We start from the raw sequence: 24,641 nt of genomic DNA, 5'->3' as shown, positions 1-24,641 counted from the left end.
ATGCGCGGCCCGGCGTTCCACGTGCTGATGAATATGTATGAGGCGCCCCCGCCCTCTCAGGCGGCGGAGGGAACCCGGCTGCGCAAGGGCGGGTGAAAGCCTCTGGCCGGGCTCCCAAAATAGTGCGGCGGGGGAAGCTGCACGTGTTTGTTTTCAAACCGCGCTGGTTGAAGTGAGTTCACAATGCAGGGCAGACAGCGGAGGCTCGGGCAACCTGTAGTCTCCGCCATCGGAACTGCGGACTGAACTGGCTGGGCAGGGCCTCTCCTTTCTCTCCGGCTGCAGGCTACAGGGTGCGCGAGCTTGAGCAGGTCACTTGCTTGCGCTCAGCTTGGTGTGGCCCCGGGTTTACAGCATGTTTGCTGAGGAATTTCTCCTCCTGCCCCCTGTGAAGCTAGCCAGTGGCGCCTGGCTGTTTTCCTGCCCCCTTAGCACCTCGGAGAAGACACCCCCCGATTCACCTGGAACCCCAAAGGAGCTGGGCCTAAGGGGTGGGGCGGGACATTGGGGGGTCATCCCAGACCCTGCTTGCTTCCTGGGCCAGATTACTGCTTGGGTGTCTGCCTGTCTTTGTCTTTTTTCCCTCTCTCTCTCCCCCTTCTCTCTCTTGGCCTTTCCTGCTTTCTCTGGCTCTGCCTCAGACTCCACCGCCCCATTTGGGATATGAGGTGCCCTTTGGACGGGCTACTCTAGGATTTCGCTCTGTCTTTCCCAAACACTTGTCAGCTCATTTGTCTGCGAGCTGGGATAGGTCTTTTAAGCTCAAACCTTCTTTCCCTGGCGATTGGTGGAGGAACTGCCCCGACTGCCCCGGCCTCGAAAGCTCAAAACATACAGGGTTGGTGAGAGAACCCGGGCAGTCCGGCGCTGTATTATTGCTATCTTCTCTTGGTAATATTCTTGGGGTTGTACACACTGCGTGATATTTTGTGACCAACAAAACTGACATTTCCTGAGCGAGCGCATAACCTGCCTGGTATCTGACTTGTGGAGAGGCCAAAACTTGTAAACAAAGGTGGGGAGGGGGCAGTGCGGGGTCCAAAGGGCCCTTGGGTCACCCTGTCCTCCTTACATACGCCTCTAGAGTTACGCCTCTTGTTATCTCACTCAAAATCCTGGGTCTCATGACATCAGAAAATGGCTGCCGACAGGTTCCAATCCTCCTTTGGATTTTACTTTCAACTGAATGGGCAGACCCAGTTCACCGCGCGCACTCCTCTTACTTCCCCCACCGCCAAGGAGAGGCCTGGGGTCACACCGCAGTCTAATGCACGACCAGCTTCCTCTGCCAGTTCGAGGCTCCAGGGGCCAGAGCTTCATTTCACCTGACCACTGCCACTAGCCAAGCCAGAGGGGCCAGGCCGAGGGGTGTTGGAATCGTTCCTGCCAGGACTGTTCGCCCCAGCCGCCGAGGCTTGGAGTTCAGTAACGCCAGGCTGGTTCGAGAAGGATGTTTGCTCTGGGCCTCTATGCCCCCCTAGCCGACTTTCGTCCACCGCCGTGGGAGGCCAGGCACAAGCCCCTGGCCTTCGGCTCCCGGGACTGGCAGGGAAATGATCCAGCCGCCCATAGGCCACAGCGTGGGAGCTTACGGTCACGGACGCAGACGCCCTCGTTCCTCCGACCCCTCGCCACAAGGGCCACCCCACAGGGAGCCCCTTCTCAATTTGGGCTCTTTTGTGTTTGAGGATGTTGAGGGGAGGATGTAAGCTCCACCGACTACAAATTAATGGCGAAGACCCGTGTGGCGCTCCCTCTGAGCGGAAAGCTCAAAGCCAGCATAGCTTCCCGCGGTCTTCCTCCTAAGGCCAAGGCCCGAGAACTCTTTTCTTTTGGGGTTGGGCCGGAGGGAAGGGAGGGGCGGGGCAGGAGGGTCGGGGTCAGCCGGCCAGCAGCCAGGCGCCGCGTACCTGCCGGGCCGCTGCGTTGGGCTGCCTGCATTGGTGCAGCGGACGCAGATGCCCTCGCCCGGCCAGAGAGTGGGGACGCCCCTTCCCCGCCCCCCCAGAACTGCTGGGGCCGCCGCCAGAGCACAGGCGGCCCCCAAGCTCTGTTTCGTTGGCGGCGAGGTAGGCTCTGGGACTTCCCGGGCTTGGCGGAGCTCAGTCTGCCGAGACGATGACGGGGGCGCGGGCCGGGCCAAGGGTAGGGGGACCCTAAACTGGACAGGAGTTCTCCTTTCCCCCCTCGAGTCTTAGTCCCTGCCCAAATTGCCCGTCTCAGGTAAGACTATCTGCCCGGCCTTTCTCTGCTGTCAATCTTGCCCGAAATCTAGACCCCAGATCTGGTAAGTCGCGTTTTTCTCCCCACCCGGCCCTGTCACCAGCTACTGCGTGCGCGCTCGTGACCCTAGGCGCGCGCCAAGAAGTTGGATTGGTTTGGAGCAGCTGCTCCAATCTGATCTAGGAGGCTGAAGTGTGTGAACACCTAGGACCCAAGCTAGTCAGCAGTGTCGCGAGGCTTCCCAGTAAGGGGGTAGTGGTGGCTAATAAGGGTCCAGCCCCGCTCTCCTGGCCTCTTTGGCCCTGTGGACACCAGAGTTACCGTTTAACAATGAGCTTTCCTCTGGCCTCTAAAGCCTGGGAGTGGTGGTTGTGGGAGATCTGCCCCTTCCCCTAAGCAGTTTTTCAGTACTAGGTTCTCCAACAAAGTTTACTCATGGTTCTCATTAGAATGCTGTGAAGTTATTATTACTCTTACTGTTTTTCATATGATTTTAAGTGAACATTTCTAAGAGTTACAGCCTTTCAAATATATGTGCCTTTTGAGGAGATTTCAACTATTACCCTGTCCACTAACTCCAGTCCTTTCCCACTGGGGGAAAAAAAAAAATAAACTTAATATTTCAGTAGTTGCCTTAGGACACATCGTTTACATGTTACTAATGCGAAGAAAGAAGGAAAGAAGAAAAACTATCTTGGCGTTTCTTGTTGGAGCTCCGTGTGCCATATTATTGAAATGTGAAAGATGGATTTTTTTTTTGGGGGGGCGGTGGGCTCTGGAAGAGGCTTTTGAACGCAGTGCCCTGTTGCACAGGACTGACCTTTGGCTGACACGGCCACGGAGCGGGCCCTACGTTAACGAGGATTTGATACATTAGACACTAGAGCTGGGCGTGTAAACCCACACTGAATCCAGATCTCGCTCAAATTAGTGTACAATCTTTCTAAGTCCTGAGGCTTTACCCAGTGTCAGGCAAGCTGATCTCAGCCTGAAAAGGGCAGCGAAGGCCACGGGTTAAAAGGCACATTGCTAGCTTCTTAAAATAAAAATAATAATAATAATAAAAAAACACAAAATAAATCCAAAAGAACCTCTTTGAATAATTCCTGAAATCTTTTGAGGCAATGCTTATAAATAAGGCTAATCATCTTGTTGTAATGAATTCCATTCTGAGAAATCCTAACACCAGGCAAAGCTGTGAAGGCAGTGTCACATTATAGCATTAATTTTTTTTTGCTATTCATAATTTCTCTTCCTATTTTACTCGCTGGAAATACCAGAGTGTGACAATTTATACTTGCTAGGCAATGAGTCACATACTGACCGGAGAGTCACAGGTTTTAAAGTCGTTTAAAAGTTGCCGCGTCTCGATTTAATTTGGTTCGACTTTTCTCCGGAATTTGGAGCCCGTATAGAGAAGGCAAGGCTCACCACAAAATATCTGGCCTGGCGCACCGTGGAGGGACCTGCAGTCCACCCCTCGCCTCCTTCCTGTCGACCTCACCAAGGAGGCTGTAGTTGGAGACGCCGCTGCAGCCGGGACTGGAAGGCCACTTGGAGGATGCAGCTCATCCCGTGGTATTTTTCAACCTACATGGGAAAGTTGTCATTTTAAGTTGACATTAAATAAGCTCTAACTTTTATAAAAGCACCCTCAGGAAATACTTTTCTTTTCTTTCCCTCAATGACAGAGCACACTGACTACTTTCAATTGGAGAGGGGGAAAATTCTCGAGGTCCCAGCCACTCTCAGGTTGGAAGGGAGAGAAGGAAGCGAATTCGCGTTCTTGCTCTCCGCCCTGACAGCCCTCAAACGGCTGACGTCCTTCAAGCTGCTGTCCTCTTGGAAAGAGGATCGCAAGGGCAGAGGCAGCTTTCTGCACTTGAGGGTTCGCTTCCACCTGAGGGATCGCTTCCGCGGCCGGGTTTTAGTGGAGCTGCAAAGCACCCGAAAGGACGATGAGAAAGACACCACCTGCCATTACAAAAAAGATTGCTGAAAAAGACAGATTTTAGGAGAGAAAAATCATTCTTCAAGAGTCTACGTCAGAGAAGTACAGAGCCCACCCGCGGAGCCACAAGGTTTGTTCCTGAACGAGTTCCTGTAGATTCAGTCCTCAAGCGTGGGCTGGGCAGCCTCCATCAACTGGTTCTCCTAACCAAGTGACCAGGGTGACCGCGCGGATTGAACACTTTTCGGATACAAGACATCAAGGCCCCCTTTTGAAAACCAAACCTTTCCATCATCTTGAGAACTCCCCATATGTTGGCTAAGGGTGGGGAGGAGGGTGAGAAAAAAGGAAAGACTGGAGGAGGGCGGGGAGATAAAGGAGAAAGAAAAGATTGCGACCAGTCACTTGGAGGTCGAGTTCATTCCCCCGCCCCTCACCGCCCCCCCCCCTCAGGTTGTGATCTCCAGCGACCCGCGCGCTGGTGTGAGACTCCCCGGGATCACCAACTTCCAAGTTGTGTCAAGTTGAGGACAAAACCATAGTTTTTTTTTTGTTGTTGTTTGTTTCAAGGTCCTCATTTCTGGAGTCAGTGGAAACAATATGCATGTTGACTCTTTTCTAAGAGAGGAAGGAAGAAAGCGATCTCCACTTGCAGACTAGCCCCTGCGTTACTTTCTTGGTCGGCTTCCCCAGACACTCCATTCCTCTCTCCCTCGGTTCCAGTCTAGCCGGGGCCTACAGAGTTGGTCACAGACTGGTGCGCGCGAGTCCCTCCGAGCCGCTAGCGCGGCCGCTCTAACTGAAACAGGACTTGCTGGTGCACGCGGCAGAAGTCACTTTCGCCCCTTCTGGGTTGCGTCGGACTCTGCCAGGGACTCCCTCCCAGTAACCCCCTGCATCCCTCGCCCAAGCCACCCGGGAGCCTCTCGGGGACCTGACGCAGGCAGCGCTGCCGCTGACGTCAGGGGCTCCCGGCGGCCGAATCCCAGCCCGGGCCACAGGCGCCTGGCGCTGGTATCATTAATTATCAGGTGCTAAATGTTGAAAAGAAAGCGCAACCTATTCTGGAGGCAGCTGAAATATATACATATGTATACATACATACATATATTTATATACACATACATACATACACACATAATACATACATACATAGATATGTGTATATGTATGTATGTATTATATAGTTCTTGTGGAGAGGGAAGCAGGAAAGGAAAGGGAGAAATGAGATAAGAAACAGTAATTCGGTTTCTCAGAGCATCGTTCCTAGCTTTGCATCTTCCTCCCTCCAGTTCTGCCGTCCTGGAACCACTCTTTTGGAGGTATAGGCTCCTAGCTTTGTACCCAGTTTTGGGGATTCTTGGTTGAAGTACTAATATTTGCTCTTGTGGAACCACAGCGCTACAATGTTCCTGCAGATTCAAGCATGCGGAGCTTAATCACTTCTATCAACCGAGGAGGAACTGCTTCCTAAAATTGATTTTAGGATGATTATATGCTTTCTGTTTGATCAGATCCTTAGTTCAAGATCAAACATTATTATTGTTATTGTTGAGTAAAAAGAAGCACACACCTAAAAGGCCAAGATAAATGGATAGTGCAATGTAGATTCAGGAACGGAACCTTTCATTTGTGACGCCAAAATCAGCGTTCCTTTCTTCTTTTGTTTTGCAAGGGATTTTATTAATAATCTTTGGCTTAAAATAGAAATTTAGGTAGCAAAAACTTCTTCAAAACTACACCAATGATCGATTCTAGTTCTAATATATTTAAAAAGTCCTTCCTCTGAGGACTCTGTCTGGTAAACACAGGACAGGGAAGGGTCATTGTGAGGCGAAATCTCTCTTGGGCTCGTTTCTGTAAATGGAAACAAACAAACAAACAAAAATCCTACCATTTATAAGGGAATTCCACAGGTGATAGTGAAGTGATTTCCTGGAAAAAGAACAAAGTGAAATTAGTATTAAGCTGAAAATTACAGACAAATTTTACATAAGTGCAAACATTCAGTAACACACTAGTTCAGATGCCTTGAATATTATCTTATTTGTCATAACTAATTTCCCTGAAATTAGCTAATTGAGTTAAAAGTCTGTTTGGAAGGTGCTGTACAGAAAAATAAAAACCCGCATGTAAACTGCACATATCAATAAAGAACAGTTTTCAAAACACTGTAAAATTATTTTCATACATATGGATGTACAATGCATTTATCAGTATTCAGAATAAAAAGTCTCTTTACTTTTATCTATAGAAGGTAGAAATATATAGAAAGTACTTTAACAGGCACATACTTTGTTTATTGTTTCACAGAAAATTAACAGACTGAAATGCAATTTTGCTTTTGGAATTTTAGATGGCTTTGAAATCAGAACTGTAGTGGTGACCATTTTATATTGAAGTCAGTAATTTATTTTTGACCAAAAATTACATAGTAGTTACTTAACACATATGCACTGGCTTCTCAGAAGTGTTCAATCTTTATTTTGTAAAATATGAGTACAAATGATCATCATCCTTATGTAAAGTGTAAATATATTTGTTATATCTAAATTCATAGAAAGAGAAATTTAGAAAATCTAAATGGTCACACTGAAACATGCACAAAATACCACAAACATAAATCAATAAAAATATCCTAGGAAAAATATTAAATATTAAAAATATTAGGTAAAGGAGATACCTGCACTTAAACAGAAAAATGAAAAGAGAGTTCCTTTAGGGTAAATAAAACAAAGATCAAAGGTCCAAATTTTATATATCCAGATTATATTAACACTGTGGCTGAGTAAAACCCTACAATATTCACTAGATTTAAAATATCAATAATGTTAATTCCTGAATCAATCAGTATTTATATATTTAAGGCAAGTATTGAAATGCTAAAATTTTCAATGTCATTATGTGTGTGTGTGTGTTTAAATACATAATTTATAGAAGTTAGACAATATTCTATGTGATTTTAGGTGCTCTTGCAGTTCTGACTTCACTGTCTGACCTGAGGAAATCAGTTGCTATCTTTGGCTCTTAGCTTTTTCACTAGTGAAATTCAGTGCTTTGGACTAAATTTTGGTACAGTTCTAACAGCTGTGATTTGGCTTACTCTTGCTTGTGAATAAAATAATTTTTAAAGATAGAGTTTTATTTGGGGAAAGAAAATTAAAATGGGACAACTGACTTAACTGATTTGGATATAAATCCAACGTACTAACAATTCCTATTGTAAAACCTTATTGTAAGGTCTCTCTTTTCTGGGAATCCTATTTCAGAAATATGCAGTCTATTAAACAAGGGATGCAGAAAGCTCATATTTCCCTTCTTAGTTAAAAAATGAAATACAGTGTTTTTCTAGTGTTTTATTTATGTAAATTATAAAGAAATATATATATATATATTAAATATATATATATTTAAGTGGAGGACTGGGGCTGCTTACAGGATGGAAACACTATTACATACAATTTATTTAAGGGCATGTCTTTGGCACAGTGGGTACTTCGAGTTTTGGCCATATGTAAATAGATGTAAAACATATTTACTCTGTGTTAATCCACTGAAAGTGATACAGATACTACTATGTAACAAAAATGAGAGGAAAAAAATAACAATTCCCATATACAATCTTATTGCTGGATCAGTGTGAAGTGCTAAATATATAATTTGCAGGTTCTGCAGCTGTTGCTGGTTACTTAACATATCAGCTGACCATAACTGAGTGGACTAATTAATTAATTAGTTAATTAATCCAAGAAACATTAAAGACAGGTACAGTTTTTTTTTTTTTTCAAATAGAGACTACGGGCATTTCAAAAAATAAATTCCATATGCTTTCTGTTCTCCAGTAATATAATAAGAGAGACACATATTGTTAAACAAAACACAAGGTCAAATATGCTATTTGCCACAGAGAGGCATAAACAAAATTTAATTGAGGAATCTTCACTTGTTTATCTTTACAAGAAATTGGATGTCACTGAAAACACAAATGCTTTTTTAAATCAGAAAACATAACGTCACAAACTTTTTCTCCTTCTTTCCTCCTTCTTCCCTTCTCCTCATCTACTTTTGTTTCTTCTTTTCTCTTAGCCCTTGTTCTGGAATGTAAGGCAATAAGAAATTTTCAAAAGCCCTTTCTCATGGTGGTGGCAGTGGTGGTGTGAGTTGCTGCTTGAATCCTCACCAGGCCTTTGTCTTTTGGGGATAGTTTTGTCCAAGTGCCCATCTGCAGACAGCTAGCTGGGGCTCCCATGGATAGGCTTCAGCTCTGTGAACTCTGGGGCCTGAGGCTGGTCAGAGCTTTTCAGCTCCAGGGGTGCCCATTTTTGTTCTTGAAGTGGGTCAGACCAAGCAGAGACCAATATCTGACAACTCTAGGCATGTTTTTGAAAAAGGACCTGGATTGGTCACCAGGACATTCACACTTTCAGAATTATGCAGAGTTTGCCTCTATTCTATTACTTGTTTGGTCTAAATACAGATTCCCTTTGTCATTAAGAAATAAGTCTTTTTTCTTGTTTTCATTTTGTTCTTATTTTTAATTTTTTTATAATTAATATAAAAAATATCAGCATACTGACTAGTCCATGAATTTTCTATCTCTTCAGAAATTCAATCAGGCTTTTCCTTTCTCTAAGGCTGACTTGAGGAGCTCTGGTAGCGTAGTGCCTAAGGCACTTCACTGTTAACCAGAAAGCTGGCGGTTCAAACCCACCAGCCATTCCTCGGAAGGAAGATGGGGCAATCTACTTCCATAATGATACTGCCTCGGAAACCCAAGGAGGGGTCGCTATGAGTTGGGTCCGACTTGATGGCACATAACAACAACAACAACAACAACAAGGCTTACTTGACTCTCTGACAATATTCTCCAAGGAAATTTTATGTCTTCCTTGTAACATCTGATCATAGCCTCATGGAACCAAAGAATGACTCATGAAACTGGTTGTATTTAAGTTCTTTTAAAAAAAGAAACTCTAAGCAGAACCAACCTGTTACTAATCAAAGAAGTAGAAATAACCAATGAGTTTACATACCATTCAGATTTCCATTTATTCTCCTTTGTTGCATGTGAAAGATTTCCATTTATTCTCCTTTGTTCTTTGGGTCAATTGGAGAGTGGTGGAACCCAGACCAGCCTTACTGTTAACGTCTTAGCTGTTTGGGTAAAGGAATATAGGCAGGAGGAGTTGCAAAGAGTATTTATTGTGTGTTTTGTCATTTCATGTGATTTCTATTGTCTTTATAAGAAGTTTTTATTCTGGAAATGATCAAACATACAAAAGCAGTGAGAGTTGTATCCAGTATCACCCAACTCCAACATTTATCTTCTCATGGCCAATCTACTTTTGTCTATACTTTTACCTGCCATTCTTCCCCTAGAGTAGCACTTCCTAGACATCATAATATTAAATAATAATCATTGAAACAATATATATGTAATATTTGTAATTAAGCAGAGTGGCTTTTAGATGGTAGCCTGTTCATTTTGCTGAAACAATGCCTAATTTCAGCATTTAGGTCATTATTTTCAATCCTTTTAGCAGAATTCCACTTCCAATACTAGAGCCTTTATTAGGCATTGAAATCAAGGAGCTCTGTAGTTCTTAAGAGGAAAGAAATAATTTAGCTGATTATCATCATCAAGTGGGAAATCTCACAATTCCTAGGGTCCAGTGGTCATAATGGAATCAGAATAATTCCCTCAAAAGTTTCTGAGTTTGAGAAGATGTGATGAATAGAAATTTCTTTTATGAAAAAGAATCACATGAACTTGTATGGCTATGTAAAAATCATTGTACTAGATTGAAAACATGTCACTAAAAAAAACACACCCAAAATACCAATAAAATGATAAATGTCAATATAGTTTAAATGTAATGTTTTCTTATCTAATTAAATTATAGGAAGCCATATGATGTGGTTATTATAAAAAAGAAAATACTTATGACATGCTATGTGAAACTATTTATGGATGAAATGATATAAATTTGCCTCAAAATAACCTTGGATGAAAGGAAATCAGTGAGTATAAGATGATCTAAGATTTTCATCGCTGAGTGATAGGTACTAGGGGATTTATGATAATATTCTCTCTACTTGTGTATATGTTTGAATTTTTCTTAATAAAATGATACAAAATGAGATAAAAAAGAACAATGCCACTATACTACCTATCTGTGTATTAATCATATCTATCTATCTATCTATCACTGGAGATGATGTAAAGGCAGCATGAAAATATTTGGGCTTTAAATTTAAAAAAGGCACTTTATTTCTTTCATCTTGGACAATCTATGTGTGTATATGCCAATGGACCACTCTCAGCCTTGCTTTTCACATGTGTAAAATATTTCCTCTGGTTTAAATAAAGGCTAATACTTTCCTGGAATCCCTATATACTAGATAACAATATATAACATACTGCAAGCAAAATAATACTTAATAATTTAAACTCGCAATTACTTGAATGGCTTGCCATCTAATTGTTCTGACATCTATGGAATGATCTAGTTGTTACATTCCACTTGTAGTTGTTTTGTGTATTGATTATGACAGAACCTCTCAGTATGTGGGGAAAATAATGACAGTTATAGATATTAAAATGAGATCACTGTTGTATTATAATGCTGTGCTGTCCTCTTTCCTGGTGGGAGACATGGATTCTTGAGGTTCGAAGATAACTTCTGCCTCGTAGTCCCTTCTCCCACACATGTCTGTCCTTTAGACTCCATTCGCCAGTCATTCCTGCTTGAGGTAGAAAACACATCAGCTTCTTTAGTTGTAATCTATAGGAATCTATCGGGAATAAAAAATGGTTTCAGACGTTGATTTTCATGGTGGGCCTTCTTTTTTAGCATATGATACCTTTACCCTATCTTCTAACCAGGTATGAAATATTTGAATTGAGAACAAGTGAGCATTCCAAATGGCAATATATCTTATTTTCATCTCAACTTGATCTTGCCCACAGATTGGAATTCTCTTTGTTTTCTTCTTTGGCTTGGCCAGGTTTATTTACTTAGAACCTGAATCTTCTCTAGGGTAGGGACTAGCATGAGGCTAGGACATTAGAGCCATCTTATTTATTTCTTCTCTAGAACTAGATCCTCGTTCATACATCTCCAGCAGCAGAAGGGTTCTTCTGATTGCACTCAGAAATCACGGCTTTTCCAATCACTGTTGTCTCTACTGTAACAGACCTCCAGAACTATGTTGTACCTGAATAGGCTGTATGCTGAACTGACTAACTTTCTCTAACCCACACACGCAGATAAATAAGGACTCTGAGCCAGTGTATCTTAGCATATCTGCATCAGAATCATCTGGATGTTTTTGTTAAAAATTCAAATTTCTGGGCATCACTTTAGGTCCAATAAATGGAAGTGTCTGAGTTAGGGATGGTGATCAGGAATCTTCATTTTTAATAAAGTGAAGTTTGAAAGTCATTGACTAGAGCCCTGGACTGTGCCCTTGGGTTTGCATTTTTCTCTGGGTTCATGTTCTTTTCTTTGTTTTTCTTGCTTTTATTACTATGATTTTAAGCTACCTAACGTCTGAGCTTTTGACAGTGTGGAATTTGGAATAGATAAAGAAAAAATACACTGGACTGGTTTTTAGCAAAGTAGGCTGATTTTCCCAAACATACTACTTGTGTTACTACCATCACCCTTGCTGCAATCTTCTTCATGATCAAGCATTAGAGTGAGAATTAAAGTGAAATAATGTTTGTGAAAGAGCCTTTTAAAAAATTAAAAAGCACCTTATAAATGCAATGTATTATTTAACAAGCAGTCAGTTAATGAACTCATGGTCTATTTGGGGCCACTCTATAACTTGCCCCTTGAACACAGTACAAAGTAAATGAAGGACATATTTTCTTCCCAATGGAAGCCCATAATGGGAGATAGTATGCACACATAATGTCACAGGAAAACATTTGGGAAAAAATATGCCTGATTCATGTGTTAAATATGTTCTTGGGTGATATAATTCTGAGTGCCCTGGGAGATGTTGCTGTGAGTCACAATTGACTCGATGGCAATGGGTTTGGCTTGAGTTTTTTATATGTTCATGTAACAACCATTATATCTGTGACTCTATAAACTCATCTGCTCTTCAGACTCCATTTTCAAGTCATTCCTGCTGAAGTAGAAAACACATCAGCATACTTAGTTGTAATCCATCATGGGGTTAGGGAATTAAAAAAAAAAGGTTTTCAGATGTGAATTTTCATGATGGGGCTTTATTTTTAGCAATTCATCTCTATCAGACACTTACTATCCATCATCTCTGTATTTATCTGACCTTAAACTGAATGGGGTACACTTAAAATTTAAGCTCCATGAGGATGAGGGTTTTGTTCACTGATAAATTTCCAGTGCCTAAATAGCCTCTGGGAGCTCTGGTAGTGTAATGCCTAAGGCACTTGACTGCTAACCAGAAGGCTGGTGGTTCAAACCCACCAGCCACTTCTCGGAAGGAAGGTTGGGCAATCTACTTCCATAGTGATACTGCTTTGGAAACCCAAGAAGGGGTTGCTATGAGTTGGATCCGACTCAATGGCAGTGAGATTGGTTTTGGTTTGGAAATAGCTCTTGAAGCTCCTAATGGAGCTTTGGTGGTGCAGTAGTCAGGGAATTTGGCTGCTAATCAAAAAGTCAGTGGTTCAAACCCACCAGCTGCTCCACAGAAGAAAGATGATGTGTTCTGCTTCCATAAAGATTTACAGTCTTGGAAACCCAATGGGGGTCACTGTAAGTCAGAATGGACTCAATGCCAGCGAGTTTGGTTTTTTGAAACATTGTCTAAGGAGCTCTGTTGGTGTAGTGTTTACAGTATTTGACTGCTAACCAAAAGGTTGGCAGTTTGAACCCACCAGCTACTCTGCAGGGGAAAAATGAGACAGTCTACTTCTGTGAAGAATTACAGCCTTAGAAACACTATGGGGCAGTTCTACTCTGTCCTAGCAGTTCCACTCTGTCACTAGGAGTTGTAATCTACTCAATGGCAGTGGTGTGGTTTTTTTGAAACAATGTCACTTCATAAGTGTTCAATAATTATTTGTTGACTGGTTCACAGAATGAGGTTCATCAGAAAAAATTTCCAGAAAGGTGATCTGAGAAGGGGGATCTTTCAGGTGCCCCAAAATAGGTTGGGGGTGGGCTGGTGAGGAGAGGACTATAGAGCTACAAGATAGCATTGGCTTTAGTGGTGACTCTCTCTAAATTGGACATTTGGATGAGCCCATTGTGTAAACAATAATTCTGGGTGGTTCCAAATGTGGTTTTCTGGCTCAAATAATATTTTTTTTCCTCTTACATCTGAGACTATTATAAAGTGTGATTTAGTTAAATCTGTTTTGGGGCATAGGCATAAGAGAGCCTTTCAAGGTTAGGAATTTTCTTCCTCCAGAATTGTGTCTGTATACACAAATAGATCTTACAGTGGCACACATTTGCCAAGGCTGAGTGATTTTGATTTAATTGTATCAAAATCTCCTTTTTAATTTCACTTTCCAATCTACATAGGGAAAGATAGATTTTCCTTTAGAAACTAATTGAAATGACAAAATTGATCCAGCATTTGCACATAGCCAAGTTAATAAATATATCTGGAAATACAATCTGGCAATCATTTGATCTATTTTCTGTGTGAATATTTAACTGTTTAGAAACTACTTATATATTATAGCAATTTAGTTTGTTGTCTATATTCCAGTACTGAAGAACAATGAATTCATGTGTGGGCATATATTTTAAAATGGCAGTTTTCAACAGTTCATTCACTCATCTAACAAACATTTATTGAATGCTTGTTGCTTGTTATGTGCCAGGCCCTCATACATGTTCTGGAGGTACAGGATACCAAAAACTCCAAGCCCACTGTCATCAAGTCAACTGCAACTCACAGCAAACCCCATTGAGTTTCCAAGGCTGTAAATAATTCTGGAAGTAGAATGCCTCATATTTCTTCCACAGAGCAGCTGGTTGGTTTGACCCACTGATCTATCGGTTAACAGTCAAATACCTTAACCACTACTACACCACAACTTTTGAAGATATGACATAGAACAGTCAAAGTTCCCCATGTAGCTTACGTTCTTGTATGGCGAAGGGTGAAAACAACAAACAATAAATAAAGGTAATTTATGATAGTCACAAGTCCTGTGGTAATATTAAAACAGACCAATATAACAGAGAAGGCCTGGTTGTGGAAAGGTTAGTATGCTCAATGGTGTTCTTTCCTAGAAGGCGAAATTTGAGTTAAGACCTAAATGATGTGAAGGAGCTATTATGGATTGAATTGTGTCCACCAAAAAAATATGTGTCAACTTGGCAAGGCCATGATTGTCAGTAGTATATATTTATCTTCCATTTTGTGATCTGATGTAATTATTTTAGGTGTTGTAAATCCTAACCTCTATGATGTTAACAAGGCAGAATTTGAGGCAAGTTATGTTAATGAGGCAGGACACAATCTCCAGGATTAAGTTGTATCTTGAATCATCTGTTTTGAGATTTAAAAGAGGTTAAACAAGCAAGCAGAGATCAGAGGGACTTACAACCACCAAGAAGAGAGCCAGAGTGGACACATCCTTTCAACCTGACATCCCTGTGCTGGGAACCTCCTAAAACAGTGATACACACAGAGAGAAGACTTCGCCTAGAGCCAACTCTCTGAATTAGGACTTCTAGCCTCCTAAATTGTGAGAAAGTAAATTGCTGTTTGCTAAAGTCATCCACTTGTGGAATTTCTATTATAGCAGCACTGGATAACTAAAACAGGAGACAACCATAAGAAGAATGAATAATAGAGCATTATGGCTGAGAAAGAGAAAATGCGGAGGCCCTGGAATAGAAATTATCTAGGTGTGCTATGCTAATTAAATAATTCATTCATTCTTCTATCACAAATATTTGTTGAGTGCCTATTATGTCTGGTGCAACATAGTGTAAAGTGCTGGGGGAAATGATGGTGAACAAAACATCTTGGGTACCAGGTCCCACAGAATTTATGTTTTAGTAGGGAATAAATTTAAAAAAGAAAATAAAATTAGAAAACAAATAAGAAAAGTACCAGATAATGATAAGTGAATTAATAAGTGAGAGAAAATTAATAAGGAATAATGTGATAGAAATTTTTGGTGGTTAGCTTGAGGGGTCAGCAAATGTTTTTCTGACTAAGTGATCTGTAAAATAGGGATGTGTCAACATGAGGCTCACATTTGTATCACATGCTACCTGTGAGTATTCCAGATTATGGGTTGAAACATAGTAAAATAGGCTGAAGAAAATGTGTGACTCCTGGAGAGCTACCTGTAGCCCTACCTCTTTCATTCCCACTCATGAATGCATATGGAGATGCAAGTAAGTGAAACTGTGCAAATTTATCAAAATTTACCAATTAATAAACTTGGGTACTTCATTATTAGTAGCAAGTTACATGCAAGCTTCCTAACTAAGAGCTTGGGATATTGTGGCTAAAAACAGCTGTTTTAATAGATGAAGGTATAATGGAATGTATTTTGCTGAATGCATTATAGATGTAATAGCAGAGAACCTTAAAATTAAGTAATGAGAGCATGTAAATTAACAATCTTTGCAAATGCAAGACTCTGACTTGATGTTAGCCTTCTCATACTTTTAAAATAAAAGCAGTGGATCCAGCCTTTGAGTATATTTTCTGAATGTTTCATCCTATTTTATAATTTTTCAACATATTGTCAGTTTATATTATAAACAAGATATTGAATATTTAAGTCAAGGTTCTAACATAATTGTTGGTTGTTGTTGCTGTTATGTGCCATCGTGTCGTCTCTGACTCAAGCGATCCCTCCTTGGGTTTCTGCGGTGGTATTTTTATAGAAGTAGATTGCCCAATCTTCCTTCCAAGGAGTGGCTGGTGGATAAAATTCTTTTAAAATTAGTTTAAGTTAAAGAGTGTTTGTTGAAAGGAAGGTGTGTTGTTAGACTGGTTTCTGTAGAGAAGCAAAACCAGTAAAGCTCATATATATAAAGAGAGAAAGAAATTTATCTTAGGTAAATGGCTCACACACTTATAGAAGCTGGCAAGTTCCAAGTTCTTGGATCTAACATCAAGCTGGAGGCTTTTCCCGACTCATGCAGCTGCAGGGGCTGACGAGCTTAAGGTTGACAGACAGTATACCGGCTATTGACTCCAACAAATGACTAATTCAAGATTATCAGGCCGAATGGTGGATTGCTCACTCATGGACAGTTGTAGGCAGCACAACAGGACCCTGATCCATAGAAGAGTGTCTCTTTTCCCAGGATGTCCATAAATATACTGAAAGCAGGCCACACCCCTAGGGAAATTCCCTTTCAACAGATTGGCTGCTAAAATATGTACATCCAATCTCATCATGGGAATAACCACATCACAACAAACCTCTCAGAATTGTGGTCCAGCCAAGTTAATACAACTCCAACTATCACAGAAGGAGTAGGAATGGGAAATAGAATATAGTTTCTATATGTAGAGGGCACTGAAAAGAAGGGTTCTACACACATCTCTGTCTTTCTATGTATCTATTCCATCTAGTCTCCTGTTTCTCCTTTCCCATAAGTGTTTCCTTATTCATAAACTCCTTGATCTCTCCATAAATTTACTTTACATGTAATTTGGCTCAAATTCCATGAGACCAATAGTTGTATTCCTCATATTTCTCGGACTGACTTAGTGTCTCAATGATCAAATTCCAAATTTCTTGGAGACAGAATATGATTCTCCCAATTTGAATTAAATCTATACCCTTGTCTAATTAGCTGTAACTGGAAGAGGGGAGCAGGATATAGGAGCTACATAGTATACTTATATATTATATTATTATTTTTTAACAAATAATCACTCTCTCATTATATAAAAGTAATGAATATATAATATTTTAAAAACTTGAGATAATAAAGTTACTGTCTTAGCCTGGGTTCTCTAGAAACATAAAACCTGTGAAGCTTACATATGTATCTCTATCTCTATCTATCTATCTATCTATCTATCTATCTATCTATCTATCTATCTATCTCAATGAAATGACTCACATGGTTATAGAGTCTGGCAAGTCCCAAGTCCATGAGTCAGATATTAGGTTGGAGGCTTCTCTTGACTCACATAGCTGCAGGAGCTGATGAACCCAAGACCAGCTGGTCAGATGGCAGGGTGCTGGCTTATAAACTGTGAAGGCTAACTAATCCCAAGATTGGCAGGCAATGCTATAGGCAGCTGACTCAAACCCAAGAAACTGGAGATCAGATGATGACAAGCTAGATGCAGGACTGTGATTGAGTAAAAAGTCAGAGAGCTTTGCCAAACTGTCCATATATATGAATGCAGGCCACACCCTCAAGGAAACTCCCTTTCAACTGATTAGCCACTTATAGCAGTTCTATAATCATCTATAGCAGGTGATTACATTATATTAGATCTCATCATGGAGGATGACTACATTATAACATAACTGACAGACTACATGAAACATACATACTGCCAAACCACTGAGACTCATAGCTCAGCCACATTGACACACAACTTTAACCATCACAGTCATCATTTTGAGTGCCACTTGCACAGCCCTCAATCATGATACTCTCACCTTCTTACTCATCCTCTCTCTAGAGCGACACACACACACACACACACACACAATGTTTATCCATTTATCCATTTAATTAGTATTAATTGAATGCACTGGGTAATCAACATTGAATAAAATGGACAAAAATACCTGGCTTTATGGAGTTTACATTCTAGAGGAGGCATGCATGTATAAACCTAAATATATAAGTTCATTAATCCAAGAAGCTGGACTATATGAAGAAAAACGTGGTATCAGGATTGGAGGAAGAATCATTAACAACCTGAGATATGCAGACGATACAACTTTGCTTGCTGAAAGTGAGGATGACTTAAGGCACCTACTAATGAAGTTTGAAGAATACAGTCTGCAGTATGGATTACGTCTCAATATAAAGAAAACAAAAATCCTCACAACTGGACCAATGAGCAGCATCACAATAAATGGAGAGAAGATTGAGGTTGTCAAAGAATTCACGTTGCTTGGTTCTACAATCGATGCCAACGGAAGCAGCAGTCAGGACATTAGACGACGTGTAGCATTGGGAAAGTCAACTGCGAAGGAACTGTATCAAGTGCTGAGGAGCAAGGATATTTCCTTGAGGACTAAGGTGCACCTGACATAAGCCATGATATTTCCAATTGCCTTGTATGCATGTGAGAGCTGGACAATGAATAAGGAAGACTGAAAAAGAGTTGATGTTTTTGAGTTGTGGTGCTGGAGAAGAATGCTTAAAGTACCATGGACTGCTAAAAGAACTAACAGATCTGTCCTGGAGGAAGTGCAGTCAGAATGCTCCTTGGAAGCAAGAATGGCCAGACTTCGTCTCACCTATTTTGGTCATGTTGTAAGAAGGGACAATTCCCTGGAGAAGGATGTCATGCTTGGTAGGGTGGAGGGTCAACGAAAGAGGGGGAGGCCTTCAAGGAGATGGATTGACACAGTGGCTGCGAAGATGGGCTCAAGTACAGCAGAGATTGTGGGGCTGGCGTGGGATTGGGCAGTGTTTTGTTCTGCTGTGCATGGGGTCACTATGAGTCGGAAACGACTCAACGGCACTTAACAACAACATAAGTTCATTATGTAGTATTTGGGAAGGTCATAAATGCTATGCAGAAAAATAAATTACAGAATATTAATAGGATATAAATAGGTTGGTCAAAGAACAGATCAATGTGAAGGTGATATTTGAGCCAAGATGTAAGAGGTCATCTAGAGAAAGATAATGATAGGTAGAAGGAAAGCAAGTAAGTAACCTGCATGTTCAGAGCACATGAATAGCATGAATAGCACATTAAGAAATCCTGCAAGGGAGTCTGAAGCAGAATAAAGAAGTGGGAGAAAAATTGGGTGGGTCAGAGTGATTAAGGCATGTGGGAAACTAGATCGAAGTGAGCAACGGATTCTTTGCATTGTTATTAACAAGTGTATGGTTTTTGAGTAGAAGTATTTTTCAGTACCTGTCTGTCAGTTTGTCATACTATGGTAGCTTTCATGGTGCTATGATGTTAAAAGTTATGCCACCATTACTTCAAATGCCAGCAGGTTCACCCATGGCAGACAGGTTTTATTGGAGAATCTGGATGATGATAGACTATGAAGAAAGACCTGGAGATCTACTTCTAAAAATTAGCCAACAAAGACCCTACAATCACTCCAAAATTTCATCCAATATAGTGTTAGAAGATGGGCCCTTAGCTTGGAAGATACTCAAAATACACAACAATGAACTTGAGCATGATGCAGGACTCGACAAGGTGTAGTTGTGTTGCACATGGTGTCACCATGAGTCAGAGCCAACTTGACAGCAACTAACAACAACAATAACAACATCAACAGCAGAAGGTTTTGAACCTGGGAGTTTTTAGCCAAGTAAGTTGTTGTGACTCACATTTCAAATGAATCATTATGACTGCTCTGTTGAGACTAGACTGAATGGGGTTTGGCAGTGGGCAGGTATGAGGCAAGAATTTAGACAAGATATCCTAGTGACTTGGACAGAGAAGTAGCAGAAATGTATTGAGTAAAGATTTTTGTTTGATTCTGAAGGTAGAGCAAAGAGAGGTTTCTTCTGGATTAGATGTGGGATGTAAAAGAAAGAGAGAAGTCAAGGTTGAAGCCCAGTTTTGACTTTCAGTAATTGGAAGATTGGAGTTTTCACTCAGTTTTAACTGAGATATAGAAGACTGTAGGTTTCTTTTTAGTAGGTGTACCTGAAAATCAGGAGCTAAGTTTTGGGTATGTTAAGTTAGAGATGTCTTTAGGCGGTTGTGAGGAGTTCTTCAACAGGCAGTTTGATTTAGGAGTGAGCCATCAGCATATGAATAGCACTTAAAGTTGAAATTAGACTACGAAGATACTATTGTAGATATAGAAAAGAAGACATGTAAGATCTGACTCTTGGGGGTCTCTAACATTTAGTGATTTCAGAGTTATGGAAGAACCAACAAAGGAGGCTGAGAAGCAGTGAGTGAGGAAAGAGGAAATGTAGGTGAGGGTAGTGTTTAGGAAGTCAAGCGAAAAAACTCTTTCAATGAGGGAATGATCAGCTGTGTCAAATACTGATGACAGTCCAGGTCAGATGATGATAAAGAACTGATCATTGTATTTAGTACCACGGGAGTTATTAGTGACCTTCACATGAAAATTTAATTGTGGTGATGAGGCTAAGAACTTTTGGGTAGGTTTGAAGGACAGTAGAAAGGGAGGAATTGAAGATAGTATATAAGATGAAAAAAATGGTGCCATGATATCATAATGCATTCTGCAAATTTTTGACCAAACAAAATGTGTTGGGAGTCATATTATTCTACAGAGCTCTACCTCATTTTTCTTAATTATTGTACAGTTTTTCATTATGTGAATGACCACAATGTATTCAGGATGGTTCTCTAAATAAATTTTAACTCCACTGTTTTAGTAGCAAGAATTTGAATCATCCTTTTTTATTTCAACCATCCAACTTTATTTACTACTTGTTTCCATCATGAAAATTCCACTGCAGCTAACCTGATGACCACACTTGTCCTGATGTAGACTGCTTAAAATGTGTGGGCCTTTCCTGCTATCTCATACTTTCCACTGAATATTTATTCTATATTTGTGTTTCTTAAAGTGTGTGCCACCATAAATTTGAGAAACAATTGGATGAGCAATGTTAAATTGCTTTCTTCATGTTAGCTTTTAATAGACTAATAATCCTGTGAATCTCCAAGGGTTACATAGTGCATAGCGTTTCTCAAGCTTATTTATGGAGGTCCTCACTGACCTAGAATTCTAGGGGATATATTTTGGGAGATGATAGTCTATATTATTTTTCATGTTTCTTGAACTTGATCAACAAGATGTGCATCAAATCTATTTAATTTTTGTACATGAACTTTGCCTCCATGTCTAGGCTGAGTCCCCAGATGGCAGGCATTTTGTCTAATGCATTCATCAAAAATTTAGTTACATTAAAGTTTGCAGCAGACATCGATGTATATTTGTTCATGAAAATATATATCTATTTATTGCTCAAGAAGATGTGGACAAGCATACATTATTACGAATTTTTGGTGGGAATGTAAATTATACAACCTGTAGGGAAAATCTCTTTCAAAATAAAAAGAATCATATACCCTTTAACACAATGATTTCTATTTTTAGGTGTTTATTTCACAGACATACTAATGAGAATGATCTGGATACAAGATTACTATCACATTAGCTATTTGATTATAGTTATTTAGCAATATCAAATATCAGGAATACCAGATCTATCGATTAATATGGAATTAGATAAATATTTTTACAAAGGAATATTATGTAGCTGTAAAAAAAGAATAGTGGGATTTTTTTTTTTATTGATTCTAAGACATTTTTTTCCTAAGACATTACACGAAGAAGATCAAAGTGAAGATTAGCATGTAGTATGTTTCTATTTATTTAGAAAGGGAAAAAAGAAAAAAATATACATGTAGTTGCTTGTATGTGAATAACATCTTTGGAAGGAAATATGTGAAATTGGTCTCCTTGGGAGGGGAATTGGGGAGTTAGAGGACAGATCAGAGGGAGATTTAGCCCTTTTTTTACTCTTCACCTTTTTGTATATTTTGAATTTTATATTATGGGTACATATTACCTGTTAAAATGTAAATTAAAATGAAAACAATCAAAAATAAACAAAAATGAAATAACTAAGTTATTGAAAGAAATCTCCCCAAAAGTGGCTTCTCTGCTTCCTCTCTTCCTTGGTTTGGGACCAGCACTAAGTAGGGAAACAATCCTCTGCTTCACAAGAGACACCAATTCAAGTCACCTTTGCCAAGAATACATCTTTTTTCCCCCACAAAACATTTTGTCACAATTATAAAACCACCTATGGCCCTCAACTTCCTTTATGCTAAAGAGTGAAGGTCTTTTTTAAGTTCATATTTAGGTACTAGTGTCCAGGATGAGCATTCTTATTTTCAAGTGTTTTTCTCTCTACTCTGAAAACAAGTTATTCTATTTTGGAATGCTTTGAGGCTGTAAATCCCTTTTAGTTCCAAATTCTCTCTTATAAAGACAGGGGCTGTCTCTCTCCACCCTCCCACATGGCACAGCTGCTTATGAGGCTTGTAATTAATGAAGATTTGGCTAACAATTGCACACCCAATGACGTTGCAGGCTTGTTGAAAGAAGCTGGGTGGGCAGCAGTCACTGGGCTGGGGCCTCTGGCTGTGCACTTTGCCATTGGACTGAATTGGCTATTGTCCATTTCAGTAAGAGAATTCTGAAAGCTCTACTCATATAGTTCAGGCTAAATTACAATGAGATTTATGAAATTTAGGAGGATCTTTTGCATAGAATTAATTTCTTTTGTTGGGTCTACTTAAATAGTAGTAGTATTATATCCCCTACAAATCTTCAGAAGTTTCCAGATCATTTTTCTGGGCTTGTTGATTTCTATTTTCAATTTCTTAAAATGTTTTAGCTTCTGCTGCAACCCTTACTTTGCGCTGATGATGAGAGCCTGATGTAGAATTAGGGTTGAAAACTCAGATGTCTGTGAATGGCTTAGTGGGCACATAAGCAAAGCAGCTTCACATTAGAAATCACTGGAGAGCAGTGTGTTACTTACCTCACCTCTTAGCTTGTCTAGAATAATTGATACCTGGAACCCATTGTTTGCTCCTGTTGCTTCACCTCCTAACCCTTAGCCACCATGTGTGAGTGACTCTCCATCCACGTCAACCAGGTTGGTGTCCAGATTGGCTATGCCTGCTGAAAACTCTGTTGTCTGGAACATAGTATCCAGCCCGAAGGCCATATACCAAATGACAAGGCCACTGGGGCAGAAGAAGACCCCTTCAACAACTTCTTCAGTGGGACAAGCACTGGCAAACATGTGCCCAGGGCAGATTTTGTAGAGCTGGAACCCAGTCACCAATGAAGTTGCACTGCCAGCTCTTCTGTCCTGAGCAGGAAAGGAAGATGCTGCCGATAACTATGCCTGTGGGCACTACACCAACCGCAAGGAGATCATCAACCTGGTCTTGGACAGAATTCACAAGCCGGTTGACTATGCACAGGTCTTCAGGGCTTCTTGGTTTTCCACAGATATGGTGGGGTAACCTGTTCTGGGTTCACCACCTCTCTGTTGATCAAGGCAGGAAGTCCAAGCAGGAGTTCTACATTTACTCAGCTTCTCAACTGTTTCCACAGTTGTAGTTGAACCTTATAACTAACTCCATCTTCACCACCCACAGCACCCTGGAGCACTCAGATTGTGACTTCATAGTAGACAATGAGGTCATCTATGACATCTGTTGCAGAAGACTCAATATTAGGCACCCCACCTACACTAACCTTAACTGCCTTATTAGCCCAGATTGTGTCTGCTATCACAGCTTCCCTCAGATTTGATGATGCATTGAATGTCGATCTGACAAATTCCAGACCAACCTGGTGCCCTATCCCTGCATCTACTTCCCTTTGGCCAAATATGACCCCTTCATCTCCTCTGAGAAAGCTTACTATGAACAGCTTTCCATAGCGGAGAGTACGAATGCTTGCTTTGAGCCAGCTAACTAGATGGTGAAATTCAACTTTTACCATGGTAAATACATGGCTTAGTGGTGTTGTACCATGGTGTTGTGGTTTCCGAAGATGCCAATGCTAATATTGCTATCATCAAGACCAACACAGCATTTGTGGACTAGTGCTCCACTGGCTTCAAAGTTAGTATTAATTGCTAGCCTCCCACTGTGGTACCTGGTGGAGATCTAACCAAGGTTCAGGTAGCTGTGTTCATGCTGAGCGACACTACACCCATTGCTGAGGCCTGGACTCTCCTGGACCACAAGTTTGATTGGATGCATGCCAAGCATGCCTTCGTTCACTAGTATGTGGTTGAAGGAATGGAGAAGGAGAGTTTTCTGAGGCCCATGAGGACATGGCTGCCCTTGAGAAAGAATATGAGGAGGTTGGTGTGGATTCTGTTAAAGGAGAGGGTGAGGAAGAAGGAGGAGAATATAAATTATTCCTTTCAGCCCTGTAGCACATCACACTCAGAACTTCAGCAGTCTGTTAGCAGCTGACAGCTTTCTGGTTAGATTATCTTCACTATCAGCTATGATCATGTCTTGTTTTTATATATGCATTTGTAAGATTTTTCTATTGCATTTCAAAGTCAATGATTAGGAAGAAAAAAAGAAAAAAGAAATCACTGGAGAGGGGTCAGCACTGGAGAATGTCAATTGGTGCCATGTGAAAATTCTTTACTGGTCTTCACACTTCTCCAATTTCTTTCAAGAGAAGCTGGAAATCTGGATTCTTATGTGAATTCTTCCAGTTTATATATGCTGGCAACTAATTCAAGTTTTTTAAGAAGCACACTACCCCACACATTGC

The 24,641-nt window shown here is 40.6% G+C and overlaps 1 pseudogene; it reads left to right on the top strand.

Annotated features, from left to right (window-relative positions):
- Positions 1-23,864, top strand: LOC103196472 (annotated as a pseudogene).
- The last annotated feature ends 777 nt before the right edge of the window (positions 23,865-24,641 follow it).

Source organism: Orycteropus afer, unplaced genomic scaffold (genome assembly GCF_000298275.1).
Source record: "Orycteropus afer afer isolate SDZICR_OR568_19922 unplaced genomic scaffold, OryAfe1.0 scaffold00066, whole genome shotgun sequence".
NCBI classification, from domain to species: Eukaryota; Metazoa; Chordata; class Mammalia; order Tubulidentata; family Orycteropodidae; genus Orycteropus; species Orycteropus afer.
The sequence above is the reverse complement of the archived record's forward strand: the minus strand, read 5'-3'. Positions and strand labels throughout refer to the sequence as shown.